An 8,385-nucleotide genomic window follows, 5' to 3' on the forward strand; every position below is an offset into this window, starting at 1 on the left:
GGGGAGGTTGGGGGGAGGGGGGGAGGGAGGGATGTATATTAGGCTTGAAGGGGGTGTTAGATTTTAATGTAATATGATTGCCCGTGTATACTGTCTTCTCTTATTCTTTTTTTAAAAAACTAAGATATGTTAAGTATATTGATGTGGAAGCATAAATACCATCAACATAGAATGGAGTTTGCTCAGAAGCGGAAATACACCAATGAGAGGAAGAGTGAGAAACAGAGAATAAAGATGGGAAGAGAGAGATAGGAGAGAGGGTAAGGGGGGAAGATGAGGAGGATAAGGTGGAGTGGAATGTAGAGAGAGGAGAAGGAGAAAGGAAGGGGAAGTAGAGTAGGAAAGGATGTTGGAAGGAAGAAAGGAGGTAGGAGAGAGGTAGAAGAAAGAGGTGTATGGAGAGCAGAAGAGCCAGTAATGGGTTTTTATCTTTCTGGGCGTTGATGACAAGAGGAACTGATGCGATGATTACTTAATACAATAAGATATTGGCTATGTAATAGTATCATGTGATTGTATGTTATGAAAATGGAAAATAAAAAGTATATATAATAATAAATAAATAAATAAATAAATAAATAAATAAATAAATAAATAAATAAATAAATAAATACTTGCAACACAAACGTTTGGATTATATTGTCAGCCCCCCCCCCCCAAAAAAAAATGCCCTAATTGATTCATAAGCCTCAGACAAAGTTTCAAAAGAAACTTAGTCATTTATTAGGATAATTTATTTTTGGAAAGGTCTTTTCGCAGTCAGATCTTAGCCATATTTAATTATAGCTGAACTTTATTCTTGTTCCTCCGCTCCCCTCACTCTGCGTAATAAACCACTTTCCCCAATGAGCTGCACCCCTCCCAAACCTGCAGCAGTAATCTGAGATCCAACTATAGTTGAAAATAAGGCTGGAATGCACTCCCCCACTTTGCTCAGAATGACAACCTTAAGACTTGACATATATATGAAGAGTTTGCATATGTGTAATTGATGAAAAGAACAATCTGTCAAAAATAAATTCTTTCTGCGGAATTCTGATTTTATTTATGAGCAGGCATTATCTCTTTCTATCTGTAACAACAAGTGTCCTCTTGGCTATAGCAAGATGAAAATGGAAGGAAAATTATCTTGCTGCTATGACTGTAAAATATGTCCAGAAGGGAGGATAGCTGATCAATTGGGTAAGCAAAGGATTATATTAAATGTATCAATAATATAATAAATATAAATGGGGTTTTATTTTTTTATAAATATAATTTGAATAAATATGGTGATTGAAAATATTGAGCTTCACATCATATTGAAACCTTTGATTTTTTTCAAACTTCAGCAAGCTATTTGGTGATAAAACCAATTAGTTTGTTCTAACTCAGAGCATCTGTACATTTGAATTATTTGTTGTTATGTTTTCTTGAAAAATTGTAAACAGTTTTTTTCCAGATACAATATTTTTTGGAAATAAAGGTGGTTTTGTATTGGTAATTGGAAATGAAGATGCTTCAAAACAATAATGCTTCTATGAATGATTTCTTTTTCAGACTTATATGACTGTTTCCTATGCCCACAGGATCAATATTCAAACAAGAATAAGGATAGTTGCCTTCCAAAACGTATAGTTTACTTAACTTATCAAGAACCTTTGGGGATTTCTTTGGCAGTGATTGCAGTCTCCTTTTCTGTCATCTCAGCTGCGGTGCTCGGGATATTCATGAAATATCAGAACACACATATTGTTAAAGCCAATAATAGAAACCTCACTTATAGCCTTCTCGTTGCTCTCCTGCTCTCTTTCCTTTGCACTTTGCTCTTCGTGGGAAACCTGACCAAGTGAAATGTCTTTTACGACAAACTGCTTTTGGCATCATCTTCTCTGTAGCTCTTTCTTGTATATTGGGGAAAACAATCATAGTGGTCCTTGCTTTCATGGTCACCAAGCCCGGATCCAAAATGAGAAAATGGGTGGGGAAAAGACTGGCTATCCCTGTTGTCCTATCTTGCTCCCTCACACAGTTTTGCATTTGTCTGTTGTGGCTCATAATTTCTCCTCCCTTCCCGGATTCTGACATGCATTCCATGGCTGAAGAAATTGTTCTACAATGTAACGAAGGTTCAACCACTATGTTTTATGCTGTCCTTGGCTTCCTGGGGTTCCTGACTGCTGTCAGTTTCACTGTGGCCTTCCTAGCCAGGAATTTGCCTGACAGCTTTAATGAAGCCAAATTTATCACCTTCAGCATGTTGGTCTTTTGCAGTGTCTGGGTGTCATTTGTTCCTACCTATTTAAGTACTAAGGGAAAATACATGGTGGCTGTGGAGATCTTCTCCATTTTGGCTTCAGCAGCTGGATTACTGGGATGCATATTTTCCCCCAAATGCTATATCATACTGCTGAGACCAAATCTAAATAAGAAAGAGCAACTAATGAAAAAATGAAAGTAATTTTAACACCATGGCTTTTGAAGGAAATATAATTAGTTGCTTTCATGATATAGTTTTTTTCTCCAATTTGAGATTTGTCCTGTTTCCTGCCATTGCTGCATCAAAAGGATGAGGTGTTTCCAAAAGTTTCCCTGACAAACTTCTCTTATTCTTAATGATCATCCCACCCTTGTCTTCTATATTTAATTTTGAGGTCATTATTATTCCTATGTCTTGGATGACATCTAATTCTGCCCTATTGAGATTAATACATAAAGTGGGCATTGATTAATCTTGATGGTGAAGGCAATAATTGTAGACATCCATTTCATTGTTTTATTTATATGAGTGTATCCATGCACTTTTTAAAATTGCATATGAGTTTTGGGATGATCTGCAGTGATATATTTTCCTGAAATCTATTAGATTCAACTCAGCTGATTGTATTCCTAGATGGGTTCACAATATTGGGGGCAGAGGGGGTGGAGGATAGTGTGGAATTCTGCCATTATGGTTATTATAATTTCATCTATGATGAGAACATAACATAACAGCAGTAAACATATACATGTATTCCACATAATTATATACAAAACATATATGGGGGTATGACATTGGCTTCATAATTGGATGTCCAATTCAGCTATCCAGGCAATCACCTCTGGGGAAAAAGTCAGCTGATCAAGGTCTTGAACACATACAACCCCCAGCCTCAGGGCATTTTGTGGAATTTGGAGAGCCAAACTGACCCATGGTACGCTCTCCTGAAAAAGAATGGGGGTAATCACATGAAATGAGCATTGCCCTTTGTTGCCAGTAGCTTTGTATTGTCAGAAAATTTACACCAACCTGAGATTCATTCTCCAATATGGGTAAATCAATGTGTTTCTGGAATCTCAGCTTTTTAACCTCAATCCTTGCCTTATTCTAGTGTTCACTAACCAAGTTTTTGACTAATCTCTGTCTGGGAAGATCTTTCTTTTCTATAACTGCTGCTTCAGTGTGGGTACATTGTTTAACAATTCTGTATTCCTGTATCTTTATTTCTTCTCTTTCTACCCCTAATCCTTCATGGACAAATGATATCATATTAAAGACTTCCAACAATTCATGTAATTTTTAACTCAATAGTTGTGTGCTTACTCCACATCTCTTTTTGTGTGTCCCTATTTCTTTCACACACAAACAAATATACACACAATACACAGATTTACTTGAAAGAAGACACAATCCTTGTGGCTGAAGGGTGGTTTCAATGTGCAGGAATTTTTCTTCTCCATTTCAAATGTGTATTAGATAACTCCTGGGGCATTCATCAGCCAAGGCTTAGGAATAGGGACAGCTAAGACCAATGGAACAAATTGTAGAATTATTACTAAAATGTTTATTAGATGATATTTCTTATTATCATGCCTTGTCATGCCCTCTCCTTTAGTGAAAATGTATAAAGCTTACTTAATCCTTGATTAATGGTTCTTGGCATTTTAGCTGGGAACCCTTTTCCTTGGAGTACTCCAATAAAAAGCAATCAGAAAAAACTGCAGCTTGTGTCTGGCGCCCATCATTGGCTTCGGCACCAGGCTCAGACCTGAATTGGGGACAACAATTGTTTGGGGGACACTCAGTTGGGGGTTCCTTTCATGATTTCAATAGATTTCTGACTGAAATGGTACCCAACTATCTATTCATGGCCATCAGTTTTCAAACTGTTGTGTCGGCAGGAGATAGAGAAAGTGATGAGAACCCATGAGAACATTGAGCAGCAACTTGATCTTGAATGTGAGCCAGCTGATCATCAAATTAGCTGTCAGCTTGACAATAGCACCCTAACCTTGTGAGCCACAGTAGTCCATGTAGCTAGTAAGACCTGGAGAGTTAGCTAAATGGTGATAGGAGATTTAGTTGAGATTAGATTAGATATCTGCTTTATTTGGAAAACCTAAATACATCTTAACTCATTGATTGACGCAATTACTTCAGCTTTATTACCTTCTTTCAAGCTCTTGGGGCAGCTGTGAACTGGAGTGATACAATATCCATGTTTTCACAAGGCTGAAAAAGATTTGTGGTTATCCCTTTTTCTCTTGTAATGATTTGAGTCCCAGGCTCTATATTGAAAACAATCAAACAATTAGAGGGAAAGAAAAGAAAAAAGAAAATAAAATAAAAAAGAAAATAAAAAGGGAAATGAAATGAAATAAAATAAAAAGAAATCTTCCAAAAGTTATTTTGATTTATTGATATTTTCAAACATTCTCTGAATTGCTCCAGGATCTTCAGAACAGCAAAAAGAGCACTCTGAAAATGCTCATCCGCTCTTTAGAGAACCATATGTCCATCATAATAGGTTCAATTCACATTCTGGAGTCTCACTTCTGATGGAGTCCACCTTCCGCATTCCAGGATGTTGTCATTCTAGAGTCTGAATAATTGTTATAATACTCAGTTTCAAGACAGATCCTTTATTTATTTATCTATTTTTTTTGGCTTTTTTGCGTCTTTCTTTGATACATATTTACTTCCCATGTCCTTCAGAGAGTCCCTCTGGATGCTGCACAATTTCATCAATAAAATGAAGCTGTAAGATTGTTTAAGATTTAAGATTGATATAGGTTGGTTTTCACAATTGCAAATACAATCAAGATATGAAAAAGATAAAAGGGAGTATGGTTTTAATTTGGAAAGTTCAGAGGTGGATAATATAGTTATGGGAACGGAAGAAAGAATAATCAAGAAACTATATAGCCATCTATTAAAAACTAGGCTAAAAGAAGAAGAAGTTAAAGATACAATGTTAATTTGGGCAAAAAACTTTGGCTACACGATTGAGCTAGAAAAGTGGCAACAACTATGGGAAAGGAACTATAAATTAACCATGTCAACAGCTTGCAAATAAAACTTATACAAAATGTTTTATAGATGACACATGTCACCAGAAAAATTAGCAAAGATGTTTAAAAGACAAGTCAGTGAAATGTTAGAAATGTCAACAAGCAGCAGGTTCTTATTATAATATGTGGTGGACATGTGCAGAAGCAAGAAATATTGGACTAAAATAAGAATATGGCCAGATAAAATGTTACAACAAGAAATAGAGTTTAGTCCAGAGATATTTTTACTAGGTATTATCCCAGAGAAACTTAAGAAAGGGGATACTTATTTGATTATACATGTAACTACAGCAGTGAGAATTGTATTTCCCCAAAATTGGAAATTAAATAAGTTACCAACAGATGAAGAGATAATAAAAAAAGATATTAGATTGTGCAGAAATGAACAGGTTGACATTGAAAATAAAGGGTAAAGAGGAATCAGTGTACCTTAAAACATGGGGAGGTTTTTAGGATTGGCTAGAGATAGGAAGCTAGAAAAGAAAGTAAGGAGAAGATACAGAACCCAGACAATGCACTATTAAATGAAAAAGTGGGGGAAGAGGGGGGGAAACAGAAAAGAAAATATTAAATATACAAGTATGTATTCAAGAGTGATATATAGATGGGGGGCATAGAATAGGTTAGCAAAGTTAGGGGAATAAGAAATGATGCTAAATTATACTTGGGTTTGCAGAAATACCATCCCAAGAAAACATAAGCAGATGTGAAAGACTCACCTATAACAACAGAAAAAAAGGAGAGAGGAGGAGAGAATGAGAGGAAGGAGAGGGAAAGAAAGAGAGGTAATGAGAGGAGGGTGGGAGAGAGAGAAAGAGAAGGAGAGAGGGTAGGAAGGGGAAGAGGAAGAGTAGGAGTAGGTAAGAGGTAAGGGCAGAAGGAAGTGGAAGGAGAAGAGGAAGGAAGGAAGTAGAGAAGGGAGAGAGGGAGAAAAGAAAGGGAAAATAAGGTGGAAGGGATGATAAATAAAGCAACCCAAAATGTATATTAGAATCTATTAAATGGAATAACAAATATATAAGAATGACAAATGTAAAGAAGAACAATTATGTGAATGTATACTTAAAGTGGTATGTAAGAGAGTAAAAAATAAAAAATGGGAAAAAAGATTTAAGATCGTTTCTTTAAAAAAAACAGTGTCATTTTAATCAAAGTATTAAGTGTGAAACAAAATTCTTGAGAAAAAATGACTTCAATAATAATATTTCTATCCTCTGTTCTATAGTTGTGTTTTGTTTTCTTCTATGCATATGAACTCTCATTCCTCCATTTGTTCTTCACGTCTTCCAAAGATTCATAGTAGTGCAAAAGTGTCTATTGAGATATGATAAACATGTTTCTTCCTGATACTTCTCAAAGCACCATTGCAAAGAATGGTACTGATTAGTAATTAAGGATAGTTATTGTCCCTTCATCTCCAAAGCTAGTAATTCTTCTCCAAATCCTAAGGGAACTCCAGCAAACAGTGAAAAAATGATGACCTTGGATTAAGACATTGAATTCTATTAATATTAGCTTAGAAATACAGACAAATGTATGTAGGGGGGTAAAATTATTTGTGTTTCATCTGTCATATCTCATTAGAAGACCTGCAAAGTCGCTTCCAGCTATGTTATTCTGTTAGTTGAATGGTAACATAGAAGTTATTGTTTGATGTCTACAATGATTACCTATTACAATGAATTGGATATATTCAGAACATTGGTTTTACTTTTCCCCCAACTATGATGTGCATTTCCACTCCCTGCACCTGCAAACTTAGTAGTCCTATTCCAATCATTCATAAATATTATCAGTCTGGAGATTTAATCATTGCTGCTGTTATTTTACCAGTTTTCTTTCTTACAAATGAAATTACTTTTCAAAACCTTCCTTCTTCTGAGGTCCTTGATCAGTACCTGTAAGTATCCAACTACTTCTCCTGCTCGTCCTCCTCATACCACACCTCCTCTTCCCATATTGCTACCTAAAAGCTATATTTTCTTTCACCTTTATGCTTAAAGGTATTGGTTGCTAGTCAGTTGGTATGAGCTGTTCCAGTGACCCTATTTAGTCCGTTGTTAAGTCTAGACCTATCCTAATACTGTGGTTGAAATTCAGATGAATACTATGGTTTAATCATAAAGTATTTGAATTTCATTGTCTTCAGGAAACTGCCTTCATTGAACAAAGTCCCTTGTTGAAAGTAACAAGTTTGACTAATCGAAATAGTTGCAAAAGCTCTCTTGGCAATCTTGAGCTTTTTTGCCTTTCATTTCATCCAGACATAAAAGGGAAAAACCTCTATTGCCTTTTTTAGGCTATTACACATCTAGGATGTGAAAAGCAAACTATGTTCCTTTTCTCAGAAAATGTGGATAAGATAGATATAATATTGAAATCAGATAATGACATAGGAAACTGATGGTAGAAATTTTTTGTCTGTTTATCCCCAGTAAGTTTAAAGTCAGTTACTGATGACTGATCCAGTACCCCCCCTGGAACTTGGTTATGGCTCCACTACTCCTTCTGTGAAATACCGTAATAAAATTAGTTTTGAACTTACCTCTTGTCACTGTGAGATTATGCCCCCATGTTCTTATGTTTTAATTAATATTGAGATACTGCAAACCGTATCAACCATTAGCACCAGTCACTGGTATTTGTAATACATTTTTGAATGTTCAGTTGGCAGAACAACAACAACAATAATACCAATAATAATACAATTTTGCAAGATATTAAAGTTCAAATTGAGTGGAGGAGACATCATAAAAACCATAAATACCTGGGCTATCCCTGTGATTCGATACTCTGCAGGAATAATTGAATGCCCTAGTTTGCAATACAATGTCACCAGAATCTTCACAAAATTCATCTAAATGCCTTTTTGCAATGCTGTTACAATGAACTCTTGGACTTAGATCATTTGAGATTAGGATTCCTAGGTCCTTCACAGAATGAGAGCCATCTACGAGGTCATATCCACCCAGCTAGCATTTGGTGTTCTGATTTTTGTTGCCGATGTGTAATACAAAGCATTTGTTGGTTGAGATTTGGAGTTGCCAATTGCACATTCATTCTGACACATTATCA

The 8,385-nt window shown here is 35.7% G+C and overlaps 1 pseudogene; it reads left to right on the plus strand.

Moving 5' to 3' along the window:
* The first annotated feature begins 1,523 nt into the window (after window positions 1–1,523).
* On the plus strand, window positions 1,524–2,434 carry LOC148046559 (vomeronasal type-2 receptor 26-like; annotated as a pseudogene).
* Window positions 2,435–8,385: the final 5,951 nt, after the last annotated feature.

The sequence above is a fragment of the Thamnophis sirtalis genome, unplaced genomic scaffold (assembly GCF_051295495.1).
Source record: "Thamnophis sirtalis isolate CommonGarterSnake01/CBP01778 unplaced genomic scaffold, rThaSir2_p1.2 scaffold_4, whole genome shotgun sequence".
NCBI lineage: Eukaryota > Metazoa > Chordata > Lepidosauria > Squamata > Natricidae > Thamnophis > Thamnophis sirtalis.